Below are 19724 nucleotides of genomic sequence, written 5' to 3' on the forward strand. Positions count from 1 at the left end.
GGTACATGTTCACCTGTGATCTTCACAGTCAGAGAAGATAAGAAGGTAAGGAAGTTTCAAGAAACCAGAGGATCTGAACTAGGATGGGAGTGGGCAGGTAAGAGAAGGGCTGGCCAGAATCATCTGGAGTTATTACTGAAGAAGATGAAGGATGATAGACATCACTGATATCAGTCAGATTGCAGGAAAAGAAAAAGCTCAGTGAAAGATGTACTAGAAGATTTAGTGTGATAAACTGATTTAAGTAATTGTGGGAATTAATTGGCAAGTCTGAAATCCAAAGGGCATGGAGTTGGGAAAGAAGGCTGAATGTCCAAGACAGGAGGTTAAGCTATTTTCCTCCAGTGAATGTGTTCATGTGTGTTCATTTGACTTCGTTTGAGTTCATTTGAGTTCATTGTGTGTGTGTATGCATGAAAGGGTGAATTGGGTGTGTGCATGCCTGTGGCATGTGTGCAAGTGTGTTATTTTCTTTGCATGCATGTTTGCCTATGTGTGTGACTGTATGTACATATGTGTATTTCTGTATAAATGTGTGTGGATCCACATGTGAGTATGTGTGTTTGAATGTGTTTGTGCATGTGTGTTCATATGTGTGTATGTGCATGAGTATGAATGTTTGCATCTCAGGGAGGCAGAGGAAAATCTTTTGTGTTGTTTTCTCAGAACTGTCCATATATATATTTTATTAAGATAGCACCCTCCCCAGGCTGAAATTGCTAATCAGCTTAGGCTGGCTCTCCAATGAGCCTCTCACTATATCTGCCTCTTCAGGACTAGCATTACAAACTCTTGTCACCACATTCAGCATTTGGGGTGTGTTCTGGAAATAGAACTTCATGCTTCTAGACAGTTTACTGCCTGAGCCCTCTCTGAGCTCCTAGGCAATATTTCTTTCAAGGAAGACTCAGCTCCATGTCATGCTTTTCTGATGATTTCAGACTTCCCACCCAGATTTTCCACATAACCTCCGTTAAATATTGTCAGCTGCTCATAGATTTTAATCTCATCTACAAAACCCTTTTACAGCAGCACTGAGATCAGTGATTCACTAGGTGACTGGGTGCAGTATTCTTGCCAAGCTAATACATGAAACTCACCCTCACAGTCATATATTACCTTGGCCCCATTGTCATTCTCCGCTTCAAATATATTCAGTTATACTTCTGAAAATGTGGCATCCTGCAGCATAAGAGTTTTGACTGTATTATTTACAACCATGTCACATAAGCTTGTCTAGCCCTGTGATATTGACACTGGTTATAGTGTCATGTAGCATATGATTAAGATGGAAGTATACTAATTCTTATGTAAACAAATTATAGCTCACTCTCTTATCCTTGATTTAAAATGTATGTAGTGAGGTCAGGGGAGGTGGCAGAGTTGATTGATGCACAAGCAGGAGACTGAGTTTTATCTTCCAAACTCCTATACAAAGGCAGACATAATAGCATGTGCTTAGAATCATAGCACTGGACAAGCAGATTTTTGGAGCTCACAAACCAGACACCCTAACTCAACCAGTGAGTCTCAGGCAAGTTAGGAGACCTTGCCTCAAGTCACAAGTTAGACTGTGGCCAAAAATGACACCTGATGTGGACTTTTGGTTTACACACACACACACACACACACACACACACACACACACACACACACTTCATCAATGAGGAAAAGTGGCTCCTGGGTTTGTCTATTATCTTGTTCAAATGCCAGGGTCTTTCTTATGCTATACACATTCTTATGATTCTTTTATGGCATAAAACCTATGTGCAACATGTGAATTTAGTGGCACCATATCTAGTTTGTATATTTACTGTCCTCCAGAGGTCCATGTCTTAAAGATTGAGCCCAAAGTAGCACCATTAGCAAGTGAATCCTTAGAATTTGGGCTGCTTAAGACTGAGGGACAACTTCTGCTGTCTTTTTGTCTGCTGGTGTGTTCATATGAATGCCTTGGCATACCTCTGAGATGAACTGTTCTGACATAGGCATAATGGGAATGGGTTTTTAGCTTCATGGACCAAAACTATTAGACTATATACACCTTCTATCTTTGCAAATTAACTATGTCAAGTGTTTCCATTATAGTGACATAAAACTGGCACAAGATGAGAACTTCATTCAACCCTTATAAAACATTATTTCACACAGGATTCCCTTTAAATGAGGTTACCTGTAAGCAAGAAATCCTGCCCACTTCTTGGTGAGTCCCTTGGCACTAGACTGATGTCTAGGTGTGGGAAGCCACATGTGCTGTTGCAGAGTGGTGCTGGCTACTGCTGGCCACCATGCATAAGTTTGGACAAACAACCAATGTGTACATATGCAGTAAAGTTTTTTGCCAAGACACTGCCTGGCCCGGACATGATAATGAGGTTCTGAGAGTACCACCAATCAGATGTGAGACGTGCAAATGAGGTATGATAATGAGGTTCTGGGAGTATAACCAATCAGATGTGAGACATGCAAATGAGTTATGATAATGAGGTTCTGTGAGGTACTGAGAGAGAGTAACCAATCAGATGAGGAACATGCAAATGAGGTATAGTGCATAACCAATCCGGGTGTGAGACATGCCTCTCTAGGCCTATATAAGCAGCACCAATTCTGGGCTTGGGGTCTCTTTGCCTCTGTAATCAAGCTCTCCCAATAAACGTGTGCAGAAGGATTCTGTTGCAGCATCTTACTTGCTGGTCGAGTCCAGCGCGCAAGATCTAGGTTTTCAGCAGAGTCACACATCTCAGGCTAGGGAAGAAAAGGATGACTCAGTTTCTTACGTAGTACCAGGAAAAACTTATATCTGGTCTTTTTGTGGATATGGTGGGGAATATATGCCCCAGTGTACAGATCTCTATTCTTGTTTCAGGCCCTGATCTCCAAACACAGTTTCTAACCTATCCCAGAGTTCTCATGTGGCTGAAGGGACTTTGTCCAACTTGAAGATAATGAGCATGGCTCTGGAAAACCTTACCCTTTTCTGTCTACCTGGATAAAAACTGGTTAGATTACAATCCTGAAGCTAGCCCCCAAGGGCTATTTCCTCCTTCTGAGGGTGACTACCAAAGTCTAGCTATCAATGTACTAATAGCCATCAATGAAAAACCTCCTTTGGCTCATATAGTTAACATGCCCAATTAAAATGAAACACCTCATCTGTACATGGGGTTTCTTTCCCTTGTACCTTTATAAACTGTCACTTTCCTATGTACCACATCTCTCTTCTCTCTATTCAGAAGTCCATTGTCTGACCCCTCCCTTCCCTGAATAAATTCTCAGTATCCCTTTCCTTTACCCATTTTCTCTACTCTCCTTTGTTCTCTTTCCCTCCTCCATCTTCTATCTCCTGTCTTTGTCTCTTATTCCGTGGCTTCTGTCCTTTGGGGTATGTAAATCTCCTTTGGGCTCCACACTTGGTTTTGGGGGTCTTGAGCCAAGACTTTTCCAAATAATGGCAAACAGTCTCAGGGATATCAAAGAAGAGTTATCCAGGCCATGCTTTCTGTAGTGTAATTCTCGTACAGAAATAATTCAGTATATATGAATTCTACAGAATAATTAATTTCTACACATATTAAAAACAACATTTAATTACATTTTTATAAAGTTTTATAAATAGTACACATGTGTTCATCCATATAATTGAGCCCTCAGCTTGTTTGTGTTTTTGTTTGTTTTGTTTTCCTAAATGGCTGTTCAAAAGAATGTTTGGAATTCATTAACTTATTTTGAAAAATATCTTGTATTTTCAAGTCTGTGATTAACCCACCCAAGTAGCTAGCAGGAATTATACACATTTCCCAGTCCCCATACTGTTTTCAATGTAAATATTATAATTTGGAGGAATCACAAATGAAAGCAGATGATAAGTCATGAGAACCCCACCCCCTTCTAGCCCTGTCTTCTGTCTACATTTACAGTCAGTTACTATCAGGTAGCCTTTATCCTTATAGAGACACGAACAGACACACAGTATGCATCACACATATGTTTTATATTTTTTATTTTACCATTTAGCAATCTGTCTTATCTAAACCACAGCTTTTCTTACTTGGCCACACATACATTATTCACTTATCACTTATCAAGTGCTGGAAAATTTGTATTTTAGTTCACTTTTAGAAATCCTAATTGGTGTCCTTTTCAGAAAGATATTATTTTGGAGTCAAAATTAATACACTTGAACATTAGGATATATTGTCTTAGGATTTTACTGCTATAAAGAGATACCATAACTAAGGCAACCCTTATGAAAGAAAACATTCAACTGGGTCTGGCTTACAGGTTTAGTTACAGGATCAGAGATTCAGTGCATTATATTATCAAGGCAGGAACATGACAGTCTCCAGACAGATGTGGGTCTGAAGGAGTTGAGAGTTCTTGATCTTCATCCAAAGCCAGACAGAAATAGAATGGCTTCCAGGCTTCTAGGATGAAGGTCTTAAGGCCCACACCAACAGTATCACACTTCCTCCAACAAGGCCATACCTACTCCAACAATGCAATCCCTCCAAATAGTGCTACTCCCTGCACAAAATGTAGTTAAAACACCACACATCACTTCACAGACTTCAAATTATTTCAGTATGTTAAGAATTTCCAGAAAACTGCTTGGTGGGTGAAGGGTTTAATGTGACTTTGTGACATACTGGAAATTTATGTTCTATAGTCTTGAAGCCAGTTTCACTCCTAGTAACAATACCTTGCTCACAGACTTGCAAAGTAACTTGTCATCGTTGGAATTTTGGCCAACTTGAACTATTTCTTGAAAAAACAGAAATAATTTAAGGGAGATCGTTAGCATGTGATTTTAGAGCTCTTTGGAAGAAGACATCTACCCAGTTTCTACTATGCTGGATGCATGGTCATGGTGCTAGGAGGAGTAGAGTCTGTCTGTCTGTCTGTCTCTCTACCCCTCTTTCTCTTTCTCTCTTATCTCTCCTTTGTTTTATGTGTTTGTGGGTATATATTCGTGTTTGTCTCCCTTTCATATTTCTATATCTATATATAAAACCTAAACTTATATATATTGTGGACAAGTGAATACAGTTATGATTTATATTGTAGATCCATGTACAACAGGGTAATCTTCTGTTGCTCTGTTTTCCAGCCACATTTACTGCTGAGGAGGATTGTGAGCCTACATGGGAAGCAGTTTGTTATAAATTAGTGAAAGAAGAAATATATATGTCAAAATATGGGCATAAGTCTCTTTATATATATATTAGGTATTTTCCTCATTTACATTTCCAATGCTATCCCAAAAGTCCCCCATACCCTCCCCCCACTCCCCTACCCACCCACTCCCACTTTTTGGCCCTGGCGTTCACCTGTACTGGGGCATATAAAGTTTGCATGTCCAATGGGCCTCTCTTTCCAGTGATGGCTGACTAGGCCATCTTTTGATACATATGCAGCTAGAGTCAAGAGCTCCGGGGTACTGGTTATTTCATAATGTTATTCCACCTATAGGGTTGCAGATCCCTTTAGCTCCTTGGGTAATTTCTCTAGCTCCTCCATTGGGGGCCCTGTGATCCATCCAATAGCTGACTGTGAGCATTTGCTTGACAGTATAGCCACATATTGGTTGACACCATTGGACTAGCAGCAGGTAGCAAAAGCTTGTCTGAAAAATGTCTTTTGACAAATGTTCATTTGATTTCAGTGGGATTCCATATGTATAAGGCCTTAGGAGCCATAACCTGTTACATTGCCTATCCAAATGGTATAAAGTCAAGACATGCAATGTTTTATCATCATGATATGATGTTTTCATTTAAAAATACATTGGACCAGTTCATAAATTAACTGGGATGCATGCTGTCAGAAGGCTTGGTTGTGTTTAGGTCACAAAATTTTGCAGCATTTACTGTACCTAATACTGTCAGAAACTAACAAAATGGTAGGTATTTTATATCAAAATATTGAACATCTTTTAAAAATAAAGCAGGATGGGCTCTTGTGATATTCTTGAAGTAAAGATGATTGCTATGTAAGAAAGACGACCATGGAAGGAAGGGCATAGCAGACTGTAATTTCAGTCTTAGAAGGTAGAAATTGAGGATTGCAGGTTCTAGCTGGGTATAAGACTAACTGTATCTGTATAATCTGGTTTAAATTGATGTTCTACCACAAAAACTAAAATCAGAGAGTGGTTGAATTTTTTAAGCTGCATTATACTTTTATTTACCTATTGTCATGTGCGTAATATATGGTTGTCTGACACATTGTACAGTATGCAATAGTGTGTGTGTGTGTGTGTGTGTGTGTGTTGTAGTCTTATAGAAGGCACTGAATATTTCAGAAGAATATAGGTATAGGGTATCCAAAATGAGAAGATGAATATCTACATAGTACGTGAATGTTTGCTAAACTAGAAGGAATGCAGCAGACAAGTTTATGCATCCAGAGGACATGCCTGGATCTTCAGAGATTTATTTAGTTTTACTTGCATATAAGCTGATGATTGACATTTACTGTCAACTAAATAGAATTTTGATCAAGCTTTGTCTCTTTCAGAATGTTTAGACTGGGATAATGAGGTGTAAGGACCCAGTGAGACCCACCTGAATGTACATCATAGGTGGTCCAGGATAGAATAGCAAAGTAGCAAGTGAGCTGAGCCTCAGCACTCATCTATCTCTCTCTGCTTCCTGACTGCAAGCAAAAAGTAAGCAGATGCCTAATGCTCCATGTTCCATGACTTCCTTACCACAATGAACTCTATCCTCTCAATGTGAGCCCACTCGTCCTCTCATGTTCTAAATTGCTTATGTCCTGTACTGTGTCACAGAAATGTGACCAGTACCTCACTGGGACCATGGTGCCATTTTGGATTTGTCTTGGTGTATTCTCCATTTTTTTTCTTCTTTCCTATCCCCCCATTTCCTGTTGTACACTTCCACTCTCTCCCCACAACATCTATCCTATTGTCATGTCACAGATGCCCCTTTGCCCTCTTCTATTCCACTTCCTCACTATCTCTTTTCTCCCTCATATGGTCTGTTCTTGGGTTCTAAACAAGTACACACAAGCCCATACACTCTCCACACCCCAAACACACAAACATACATATATATGTATATATGTGTATATATATATATATATATATATATATATATATATATATATGTATATATATATATATATATATATATATATATATATATATATATACCAGTAATATATATATATGAACATCAGTAATAAATTCTTCTGATATATATCTTACATCATACATCATACATCATTCGATGTATGTACAATGTACGGTGTATGATGTTATATACCATATATTGTATATCATTTATTGTATATTATATCATATATTATATTATATATTATATTGTATATCGTAAATTGTATATCGTATATCATACATTGTATATATCATATATCATATATCATATATCATATACCATATATCATATATTATATATTATTTATTATATATTATTTATTATATTATATAATTATACACACACATATATATAAACGTATATATATATATATATATGTATATGTATATGTATATGTATATGTATATTAGGATATTAGGACTTGTTGGGAAGCAGCCGAGGCCTTGAAGAGCCTGGGTTAACTATGCAGCCTGTGGTAATTATTTGCCTGGGGAGGCAAAGGCAGCTTGGATATTAGTCACTAGCAATGTAGGACAGTCAAGTACTCAATATGTTTTCTCATTTTCTTAGAATTCTCTGAAACATATTGATTTTCTTTTTTCTCATTAGCAAATATCATTTTAGATATTTAAATTATAAATGGAAATCATGGTAACATGGGAGTAACAGCAAAGGAAAAAAACAAAAATGGAAAACTTGGTATAATGCCTTTGTAAGATTCACAAATCCTGTCTTTTGTCCTGCTTAAAAACAATTAAATCCTTTAATTAGAAGATAAGGAGTAAACAAGAACACAGATTCTCCTATGTGATTCCTCAACTAAGAAATTAAAGCTCTTTAATTTTCTGTTTTCTAGCATGGCAACATAAAACAATCTCACTAAAAGCTCTATAGAGCATAGGTAAAGGCTAGGCAGAGTACATGGAGCAATGACTAAGGAAGTATGCTTATATGTAGAGGAAATGCCTGGATTTTTAGAAGCTTAGAGTAAACAGAAAGTGGATGCACATAAGAAGTGGTCAACTGAGCCACATTCTCAAGCCCAGAGTACAACAGGTGCAGAGACAAACTACATCCCATAATGTAGTATAATAAGAAAATAAGAGAGCTATGCGGGATGATATCCCAAATATTGATATGGACTAATTTGTTATTTCAGCTCATGGCTACTGCAGTACCTGAGGATGTCGTCCCTACAATTGAGAGTCATTTTATAGGACCTTCATGGAGATCAGATTACAACCTTGGATGATATTCTATAGACGTTATTCACCATTTTATTTATTTGTTTGTTTATTGAGATAAATTCTTTCACTGGGCTGGAACTCTCCAAGTAGTGAGGGTGTCCTGAAGGTTCGCGTTCATTAGCTTCATAGTAAAATCCCCTCCATCAGTGAGGCTGCACCATTGTAGGCATTAGAGTTATTTGAGTAATGGATTAATAATCAGTTTATTTGCTGAGGAGGTAATGTGCTTGATCTGTGAACATCAGGACCTTAGTTCAGATTCCAGACTTGATGTGAAAAACTGTTCTTAGTGGAATGTGCTTGTAATGTTTGTGCTATGAGATGGAGACTTCCAGGTGGATCCCTGGGACTTCTTATTGTCCACATAGGCAGGCTTGCTAGGCCAGACAATTTATTATCATAGAAACTGACAGACAGTGGTTACACATGCCTTTAATCTCAGCACTTGGGAGACAGAGGCAGGCGAATTTCTGAGTTCGAGGCCAGCCCGGTCTACAGAGTAAGTTCCAGGACAGCCAGGGCTACACAGAGAAACACTGTCTCAAAATAAAATAAAATAAAATAAAATAAAATAAAATAAAATAAAGGAGGAGCAGGCCACATGAGAAACAATATCTTCGGTTGACCACATCATTGTGCAGGAAGGATGACACGGTTTTAAATTTAGAATTTAGTATGGACATAAATATGCTGTAGAATAGCATTGAGGCATGCTCATAATAGAAATTTTTATCTTCCCTAAAAGTTTGGTGAGGGCACATTTGTTAAAAACTTATGTAAAATATTATAGGAATTGCTGAGGTAAAAACACACATTTTTCACTGGAAAGTGTCTTCTTTGCAGATTAAAACCTAAGAATTTATTAATTCATACTGGAAGACAATTACATTATGGTATATAAATGCATAATATATCCTTAATGCTCAATTTTTAGCTCATGTGTAGAAGACTTGAGATTCACTAACAATGATGACATGGACTAATCTTGTGTAAATAGGATGCCCTCTGAGAACTTCTCAGAAATTGCTCATGTTTCTCTGTCATGTTCAGGTCCATTTTGAAACTTATGAGCATGGTATAATTACATTATATGTGTGTGTGTGTGTGTGTGTGTGTGTGTGTGTGTGTGTGTTACTTCCAGCATTTAGAGGACAGAACATGGAATTTGCAGATTCTCAAATACGATTAATACCAGCTAAACAGCTTAGAACAAACCTTTTGCATTACTTTAGCGAACTTGCAATATTCATGAATAGGCTTGTTAGCTATTCAGGTAGCTGCTCCCTGTTTAGTGTCTGAGCAATGGAACTAAAGTCTAAGGCCAAGTGATTTGAGGAGAGTGGGCTGCGGAGCTAAGCAGTAGTTTATTACATGAAAATCCCTGTTTTGTTTCACCTTGTTTCATTTTTATACGAAGAATGGTTAGGAAAAAAACCATGGAATCCTTTCTTGGATAGATTATATTACAACATAAGTGAGTAGGGATAACAATTTTTTAGTCTTAGAATGATTCAAGCTTGCAAATTAGGCTCACAGCTCACAGGGATCATACTGCTCCAGGAAGGTCTATAGAGACTTTCATCTTTTATCTTATGACTTCATACCATCTTCCCTGTACATCATAAAGAACCTCTAGTTCGTCAACAGAGGAGTAACACATTGAAAGTCTCAGGTTGAGAATTTGAAAGATCATGTCTAGATCGGAGCATGTGTCCCAGACCATTTCTGCTTGAAATGCTGGTCTTCTCTTAGTAACCCACATATGTTATGCTTTCTTAACGGTGTTCTTTTGTGTTGTAGTTATCCTTAATTTTCAGTTTGACACAGCCTATAGTGAAGAGAGTAATAAGAAGGAGTTACCTAAATTGCATTGCCCTTTGGAAATATCTGTGGGAGAAAGGTTAAATTAATTGTGGTGGTAAGACACAGTCCAGCCTGGATAGCACCTTTCCTACACAAAGATTTCTGAACTATTTGAAGTAAAGAAATAAAGCTGTGGAAAAATCCAGCAATCAAGCTGCATATTTTCATCTACTCCTTTCTGACTTTACTAGTTGTGGCCAGATGCTTCAAGCTTTTGCTCCAGTGAATTCTGACATGATAGAGTGTACCTTGGAATTATATGCCAATAAACTCCTTTGTCCCCCAAGTTGCTTTTAGTTAGTGTATTTTATCAGAATGAAAGATACTAGAATATCTTGTGTAGTTTCAGAGTGGTTTTTTCACCCTGCACACTTACATTCTTTTCAACCTCAGCTCCAATGAGTACTTTCTGTAAACTCAGCTCTTATTTTTGTTAGTTGCTATTTTTTCTGCATTACCTGACCACACAGCATATTATATTACATGGTATTATATGTCTATTTGTTTGAGAATATAAAGCCTGGCTTCTCATTTTTAAGGTCATTACCATTAGGCTGTAACTCTCTCTCTCTCTCTCTCTCTCTCTCTATATATATATATATATATATATATATATATATATACATATATATATATATATATATATATACACACACACACACACATATACATATATACACATACACATATACACACATATATGTATACACACATGCATATATACACATACATACATATATATAGTGTTACAATAGCTGGAATTAGGTATAGTTGAACTTGGAACCTATATTGGTACTTTTAAATTTACTTGGAGTCACCTGACTGGCATGATGCCTTCATCATTTACTGTGAGGAACGAATCATCAGCACCAGGGCTCTGATGTACTGTAGCCCTGGAGCCCAAAACACCTTCTGCTTCCTTTTCTGTGGTCTGATATCACAACTTGCCATTTTGCCACGTCTTTTGACCTCTTTTTGTGCCCTCTGACATCAAAAGCTCTGCCTCTGAAGAGCTTTATTTGTCATTAGTTTTAGCGCTATTATTTTTCTTTCTTTTTTTATTTTTATTAGATATTTTCTTCATTTACATTTCAAATGCTATCCCCAAAGCCCCCTATACCTTTCCCTCACCCTGCTCCCCAACGCACCCCCTCCTGCTTCCTGGCCTGGCATGCCCCTGTACTAAGGCATATGATCTTCGCAGACCAAGGGCCTCTCCTCCTATTGGGGGCTGACTAGGCCATCCTCTGCTACATATGCAACTAGAGACACAGCTCTGGGAGGTACTGGTTAGTCTATATTGTTGTTCCTCCTATAGTGTTGCAGACTCCTTTAGCTCCTTTGGAACTTTCTCTGCTCCATCATTAGGAGCCCTGTGTTCCATCTAATAGATGACTTTGAGCATCTACTTCTGTATTTGCCAGGCACTGGCATAGCCTCATATGAGAGAGATATATCAGGGTCCTGTCAGCAAAATCTTTTTGGCATATGCAATAGTGTCTGGGTTTGGTAGTTGTATATTGGATGGATCCCTGGATGGGGCAGTCGCTGGATGGTCCTTCCTTCTGTATCAGCTCTGAAATTTGTCTCTGTAACTCCTCCCATAGGAATTTTGTTCCCCCTTCTAAGAAGGAGCGAAGTATCCACACTTTGGTCTTTCTTCATCTTGAGTTTCATGTGGTTTGCAAATTGTATCTTGAGTATTCACTGATAAGCAGATAGTAGCCCAGAAACTTAGAATACCCAAGATACAATTTTCAAAGCACTATTTTTCTTTTCTTTGTTGACACAGGGCCAAGTCAAATTCTCAAAAATCTAGTTCACTGGGGGTTTAAAAAGCTTAATTAAATAAATGGCTGCTAAATAAAATGCTTAACAAGCATTTACTTAGTTCTCAGAATTAAGAGAAATCATGTTTATTTATGTCTATGGGCAGTGTGTGTCAATTTGTAATTTGTAATCACATAGTAAATCCTCTATTACCCATGACACCAGAGGAAGAAGAAACATAGCGCTAAAGCACTTTTTAAAATTACTTCATTTATTTTTTGAGATCATAATTACATAATTTATCTTGTCCCTCTCCTTCCTCCAAACCTTTCCATATATCTTTTTTTGCTGCCTTTCAAATTTATGACCTCTTTTGAAATTAATTTTTGTTATACACATACTTCTTTAAGTATATAGAGCAATGTACAGATAATGATAGACACGCTAGGAACAACTGTAACATTTTGAAGATCTTAAAAATATGCACTGAGAAGCAAGTGACAAGGCTTACTGAGTAAAGAAGCTTGCCATGTTAACACGAGCAACTGAGTTCTAATTTCTGGCACCTACAACCAAGAGTCAGGCATAGTAGCACGCAATTGTAATGCCAGAGCTTGCAAGGCAGAGGCAGGCTCATCTGCAAGACCTCCTGGCCAGTCAGTTTAGCCAAACTGGTGAGCTTCAGGTTCTGTCTCAAAAACTAAGTTGCACAGTAAACAAGGTTGTCAGAGGGTTAAGATGCCTGCTGACAAGGATAAAAACTTAAGTTCAATCCTCAGTACCCACAGGATGGAAGGAGAAAATCAACCCAACAAGTTTTCTTCAGACTTCATGTGTACTGCATGACAAGAACACATCAAATTTAAAAGTCGGGGTGGGTAGCACTACAAGAATGTTGAAGAGACACCTGATGTCAATCTCTGACTGCTACATTAACATACAAATGTGTACTCAGATACATATATACATACATACATACATACATAAATACACACACACATGTACACACACATGTACTAAGTTTCATATTTGTTTCCATATTTTACTGTAGGAATAAAAATGGTGACTATAGCATTGATCATGGTACTTGAAAAGGTGAGTTCTAAATAAAAGCATTTTGCCATCTGAATACTATCATTATCAAAAATGAGAGAGAACATCACAAGGACATTTCAAATTGTACCTTAGGCACTAAATTATCTGCCAGAACTGTCTGCAGGATTTCCTTCAGATATGAAAACATGAATCAGTCTGCTCTGCCAGGTCTTACATCTATTCTATTTGTGTAAAAATGTGTCCTGAAGAGCCATGCTGTGTCTACCATTGTCCTTTTCACTAAGGACTGCAGCTCTTTGCATGAACTCCTGATAGTCACTCTTCAGCAGCAATGCAGACGTTACAGGTCGGTGTTTTTAATAGAGACAAACTTTGCTAACTCCAAAGCATCTTTGTTTGCAGCAAAATGGAATCTCTTTCTTTCTGAAGACAGAATTCTCTCCTTTCTTAAGAGATAATACAGTTGGGCTGGGCAATTATCTGGTTATGGGACTAAGCCTCAGGAAGTCAGGTGCTTAAACTATGCTAAGCATATAAAGGGTTTATTTTATTAATCATTTTATTTGTTTACATTTCAAATAGCTCCCTTCCCAGTTACCCGTCCACAAACCCCCATCTCATCCCTCCTCTCTCTCCTCCCCTTGTCCTCTATGAGGGTGCTCCTCCACCTACTCACCCACTCCTGCCTCACTGCTTTAGCATCCCCTATGCTGTGGCATCAAGCCTCCACAGGACCAAGGGTCTCCAGAATTGTTTTTTTTTTTTTTTTTTTTTTTTAGATAATTCTCCTTTCTAGAATGCCTACTCCCTCAAGCAGTTCCTGTGAGGTACCCTGAGGTTTTTCTGGGTCTGTGGGAATATTTGTGTTCTGAATAAGAAACTTGTCATTTTCCTTCTTTTCCGCAATTCTTTATTGGATGTTGCCAGAGCCTAAGTGTGCTCTCCCTGGTAACCAGGCTTTCTTCCTCTTTCTCAGAAGATCCCCTCCACACCATGTAGCCACATGCCACAGTATGGGTAACCTCCATGCCTGCTTACCTGAAACAGAATGTCACTTCCCACCACCACCACCACCTTTATATTTTCAATTCTCTTGTGAGCAGCTACTGATAATTTTCAGCTTGCTTTCCTTAGTGGTTTCCTTTTTAACTCTAATAAAATTTACCTCAAATGTTCCATTGAGTCCATTCTTAAATTATTCTATTATGGAGACAAAGAATCCCAAGAAGGCATCTACACTTTCCTGGTATCATCTGCCGACCACAAAGAAATTTCTCTCAAATGACCAGTAATACTACATGCATGCCTGTTCATTGATATGCTTGTGTTTGCAATCACATGTACATATGGAGACAAAAGTTGGATATAATTTACAGTCACTCTCAAATTTATTTTGAGGTAGGGACTCTCACTGAGCCTGGAGGTCTCCATTCAGCTGGCATTACAGGCACACACTGGAACAACACAGCTTTGTATATGGGTCCTAGCAATACAGGTATGATAAGCACTCTAATTATAGCAATCTCTTCAGCCATACCAACAACTTCCTTTTTAATTTTCTTTTAGGCACTCAGTTTCTCTACAGCAAAATGTGCTGATTGTCCTATAGGTCATTTCCTGCCTCCATGTCTTCTATGAAATTTTAAACTTAATATGTTATGATATGTGTTTTCACCTTGACATCTTGTCATATTTTTATGATTAACCTCTATCTATATCTTCATTTTCATTCATTTTTATGAGTATTTTGGTCATTTTATTTTACTATTTCTGAATTTAAATATTTTCTAGTATCTTTGCTGCTTTTAGTTCATGAAGAATCTGAGTGTCCTATTTTTCCAGAACATTCATATATTCCACTTTTTAATATCTAAATCTTTGATTCACTGGTAATTTGATTTTGGTGCCCATTGTATGACTGAGTCCAGTATTACCCCTTTCCTCATTGCTTCCTAATCTAAGCAACACTAGTTAAGGATTCAGAAAGGAACATAGATCCAGCTGTACCTCATGGTGGCTCATCTTATAGAGACCAAACTGGAAACACGAATTCTGCAAAGTATCCCAGTAAAAGGTACACTTATCCCTTCTATCTTCTTAATATGTGTTAAGATGAACTCAGTCTCAAGGCAAATTGTCTAATCTGGAAAAACTACAGAGTTAAGTACAATGTTAAGTTCTATCCTACCCAGATGTTCTATTTTCCTTTTTTTTTCTTTTTAAAATAAAGTTATACTATGTAACATTGTCTGACCTGCAGTTCTCTATGAATAACAGGCTGGCCTCAAAATTATGGAGTTCTTCTTTTATCTTAATGAGCCTCCATTACCACACTAATATTCCCTCTGAAGAAGAGATGGTATCTCTGGCCTCTGGATAAATAAATAAATAAATAAATAAATAAATAAATAAATAAATAAGGCTACCCAGGAGGAAATTATTTCCTTTTCTTTGGGGTCTTTTTACACTGAATTTCTTAGCTATTTTTTTTTACCTGCTCTTATTTGCTACCAGTGTCAGAAAATTCAACAAAATCTGATATATGTGAGACTATACCTTGTGCTCTGTCATGTTCTCACAAGATACTATGAGAACAATGTTGTGCATTCCTAGTCTCATAGCACATGTCCTTTGGAGCATGTTAGATCAAATTCATGCAGAAAAAGGAATGCTGGAAATATTAGGTATATTTGACGTAATTTGACACAACTCAACTAAACATCCAACAATAATTTAAACTCATAATGGCAAAAAATATAGAAAAGAGTAAAACACACACTAACCAAAACAAAGACAGAATCAATTTAAGAAGGAACAAAATGGTAAAAACAGCAACAATAAATACATAAATAAATTAAATCAATCAATCAGTCAATCAATCAATCAATCAATCAATGAAGCAGGCAATCAAGTAAGCAATCACAGGCACAGTAGATAAGAGCAAGACAATTTTGAAAGGTTTAGAATGCATAGATGTAAGAGAGAGGGACAAAGTAACAGATCTGCAGTGCTGAAACCTTATATGAAATAGCAGAACCTAGGGCTGCAGAGATATTTCAATGGGTAAAAGTGCTTTTGCCATGAAGCCCTGAATTCACATTTCCAGGGTGCACAGAAAAGCCATAATATTCTGTCCTTTCTGAGGCCAGCTAGCCTATGGAATATGCAGTGGAAAAATAGCAAGGGGTTCTGAATAAAACAAGGGACAAATTGCTAACAGACATCTCGGGTTATCCTCTGACCATCATGTACACACATGGACTTACTGTTCTAGCCAGATTTTGTCAATATGTCACAATCTAGAATCATCTTAGAAGATGAAACCTCAGGTGATACAATGTCTCTGTGATATTGGCCTACAGGTAATCCTATAAGGCCATTTCTAATGATGGAAGTGGGCAGTCAATTGTGGGTGGTGCTATCTAATGGCAGGTTTTATTCTATGGGATAGTAAGGTAGCCAGAATAAGCCACGAGGAGGGAGCCTGCAAGCCATACTCCTTCATGGCCTCTGCATCTGTTCTTGAAACATAGAAACTGCAGATAGCATTCAGTTCTGTAAGTTGAGTTAAAGATGTGAGTTTTATGAAAGACATAGCTTTATCTGAAAACACACAAGTTGATCACCAGTCTTTCTTCAACCATTGTGAAGCTGTGGCATACAATAGAGACTCCCAAGATTTTCCAGGTAGGACTTTTTCATCAGGGTCTCTTCTGAGATGGCCATTAGCTTCCACCTCAGGGAGTAATCCAGGAGCTGCAAAGATGTTGGCCAATGCCTTTTAGAAATATAATCCTGACATGCATCTCTGCAATCTTTTATTCTTCTCCATTGTGGCCTGTACCCACGTGAAATATATGTCAGACATAGTCCTTCCTCCTTTAAGTTGTTCAGTCAGGTATTTTGTCACAGCAATGAGAAAATTAACTAAGCCAATCATGAGTATGTGAATACCAACAAATGGAAATTACCTTGCGGTTGGCCAGCAAAAGAAAAGTCACTTTCCCAAAGTACAATAGACACTAAGTTGAAGCAATACTGTAAAAATTTACCTAGTTCATTTCTAGGTTTTATGTTTTTTGTGACATATTTAAAAGTTACATTTAGTGTGTGTGTGTGTGTTAGTACTGACTACATGTGTGTGATGATGTTTGCTGCAGAATAAATGTGTAGGACAAAGAAGAACATGCAGTGTTTTTTTTTTTCTCCTCTTCTACCATGTAGGTCCCAGGGACAGAACTCATGTCATAGGGTTTGGCAGCAAATACTATGACTCACTGAGTCATATCATTGATTCAGTGACTGCAGCATTTAGGGAAATGCTCATAGGCTGTCTGGTTATTATCCCTCTTTCATGTTCATGAGAAAACCGCAGAGACAACATCTTTCATGTATTTATCCTCCTATGAATATAAGCATATTCAGTGAGAGCCACACATTCTAGTTGACGTTCAGGTATATGAAGCATACCAAAATGCATAACAAAGGTCCTGAACATCATAGTCTTCAGGTAAGCATACTATCAATTAATATATTAAGTTTTATCAAAAATATATGAAACTAGTGTGTGCACTTTATAAGGTACATATTTTGACACTATTACGTACCTCTGCTTCAAAAAAGTGTTCCTGAATACCAGAGAGACTTCTGTGAATACAGGATTAACCTTGAATTCATACCAAATTATAAAACATTCCAACTCTCTCACTCTTTAGTTGACTGAAGTGACTCTTAAGACTTGAACTTAATGAATTATTTGATGCTTCTTTCACACTTGATCACAATGAATTGTACCTTCATATTACTGGAATGGTGCATTAGTCACATGGCACAGAAGTCAGCTAAGGTGAGAAGCTTTTACTAGATCTTGAACAATGTTGGGAGCCACTAAAGTGTTCTAGGCATAACTAGGTGCCATAATTCAATGTACACATGCTGCTCAGAACTATAATACATTGTGTGATGTACTAGATATATTTTTTATGTCTAAGTTGGCTAATGTGTTTTTTAAAAATATATTGGTTCTTTGTAAGTTTCACACCATGAATTTCAGTCCAACTCGTCTTCCCCTGCCCTCGTCCCAATCCTTCACCCTTGTAACCTCCCCTCCAACAGGGAGAACGACATCCTATTGTGGAAACTGTAGTCTGTCACAGTTTTTCCACAGTATACTGTCCATAGTATGGAAAGTTTTTCCATACTTTCTGGCTTGCAAATTTTCATTGCAATGACTTTTTGGTCTGGTATAAGGCCCCCAGCTTCTGCTACATTACCTACACTGGATCCTCACTGGGACTCCTCTCAGTTATCATGTTTTTCCTTGTGTAGCAGGAGATCCTATAGTTTTGCATCTTAAGGACAAGCCATTCATGTACTCCAGCAGTTCATCGATAGGGTAGATGTTGACGTGAGCCCTACTCAAAGTCCTGGATCTTGGGAAGAAAGGTATCTGAGAAGATCAACTCACCAGCTCTTCACTACCCACATCACTGGGGCAAGATCTCCCTGTCCTGCCTCAGCTGACCCATCCAATGTCACAGCCACCAAGGGACACATCCAACTCTCCACTCCAATGCCCTTGGGGCTGCTCATCTGTCCCCAGGTCATCAGAACATCTCTACTGTGCTGCCTAAATTAAGTAAAGGGCCCACTCTCTTAAGCACTGCAGCTTGTTATAGTCTGGGTCATCTCTGCTCTCAAGTCTGGAAGGCAAGCTCTCTCACAATGCCTGGGCAGGGGGTGGGGGAGTAAGGCAAATTCTGCACAGCCCTCAGGCATCAACATGTCTCTGGGAAAGCAGCCAACACAGGGATGTCTGCCTGGCCTTCTATGGTAATAGACCCCTCTTGCTGCTGGGCCACTGACCCAGAAATTGCCTCTGGTACCAGCACAGGTCAGAACCCAACCATAGTCCTAGGTGGTATGATCAGTTACTCACAGGCTGTTCCTCACTACCCTTGATTCTACAGTTCTGCCTCCCTTCATTGTGTACACACGTGTCTTCTTTTCTTTCTCTTCCATTTGTCTACCACTTACTTGCTCCCCTTAGTGCCACTTGTGGGGGGTCTTTGAGCATCTGGGGTCATCTTAGGTGTGGTCTCAGAAGTGATATGCTCTGCTTATGCATTATGTCACAAAGAAGTGTCCATATTTGGCATGGTCTATCCACCCTTCCCTGTGAGGTTCCTGACCGGTGGTTATCTTAGGCTAGCTCTTGGTCCATGCATTACATTATGGGACTGGGTACTCTTTTGGCATCACTTCCATCAGGGGCTCATGATCCCAGGTAAGGTAGTCTCAGACTCACTCTCACTGAATTATATTGTCCCAGGTGGGTTATTCTTGTCTCTGCCTCATTCCCTGCTCTGGGAGCTAGTCCAGGTCTGCGCAGTGATAAACTGTTGGTCCTCTTAGTCTAGTTGCCTGTCTAGGCTCTCTGGTGCTGGATTGATGGTTGTCTCAGGCTTGTTCTTCTTCTTTTTTTTCCCAGGGAGTGTTAGGCTACTAGTCAATCAGATTTCCACAGGTCAGAACACTGAGCATTGACCTAGCCTCTTTCCTCTCTGCTACCTACTGATGCATTTTTTGACATTACAGCCACACCTAGAGTACCTCTAGAGGTGTGATTGATATGTTCTTTTAAAGAAACCTT

The 19724-nt window shown here is 38.4% G+C and overlaps 1 protein-coding gene, 1 long non-coding RNA gene and 1 other non-coding gene across 6 annotated transcripts in view; 1 reads left to right on the plus strand and 2 right to left on the minus strand.

Moving 5' to 3' along the window:
* The window catches only part of Cntnap5b (contactin associated protein-like 5B), a 718354-nt gene that overhangs the window by 461107 nt on the left and 237523 nt on the right, over window positions 1-19724 (plus strand). The gene's annotated exons all lie outside the window — the stretch shown is intronic.
* On the minus strand, window positions 16635-19156 carry Gm41923. 3 transcript variants are annotated; one of them, XR_878421.1, is made up of 3 exons: window positions 19109-19156; window positions 18346-18504; window positions 16635-16828 (listed from the first exon to the last, which is right to left on the minus strand). It is a non-coding gene; the product is annotated as a predicted gene, 41923 (long non-coding RNA). The 3 variants fall into 3 exon arrangements; XR_878420.2 differs by having other exon boundaries at window positions 18350-19137; XR_878419.2 differs by having other exon boundaries at window positions 18346-19137.
* On the minus strand, window positions 19565-19696 carry Gm23602. Its single transcript, XR_003949297.1, has one exon. It is a non-coding gene; the product is annotated as a small nucleolar RNA SNORA17 (small nucleolar RNA).

The sequence above is a fragment of the Mus musculus genome, chromosome 1 (assembly GCF_000001635.26).
Source record: "Mus musculus strain C57BL/6J chromosome 1, GRCm38.p6 C57BL/6J".
NCBI lineage: Eukaryota > Metazoa > Chordata > Mammalia > Rodentia > Muridae > Mus > Mus musculus.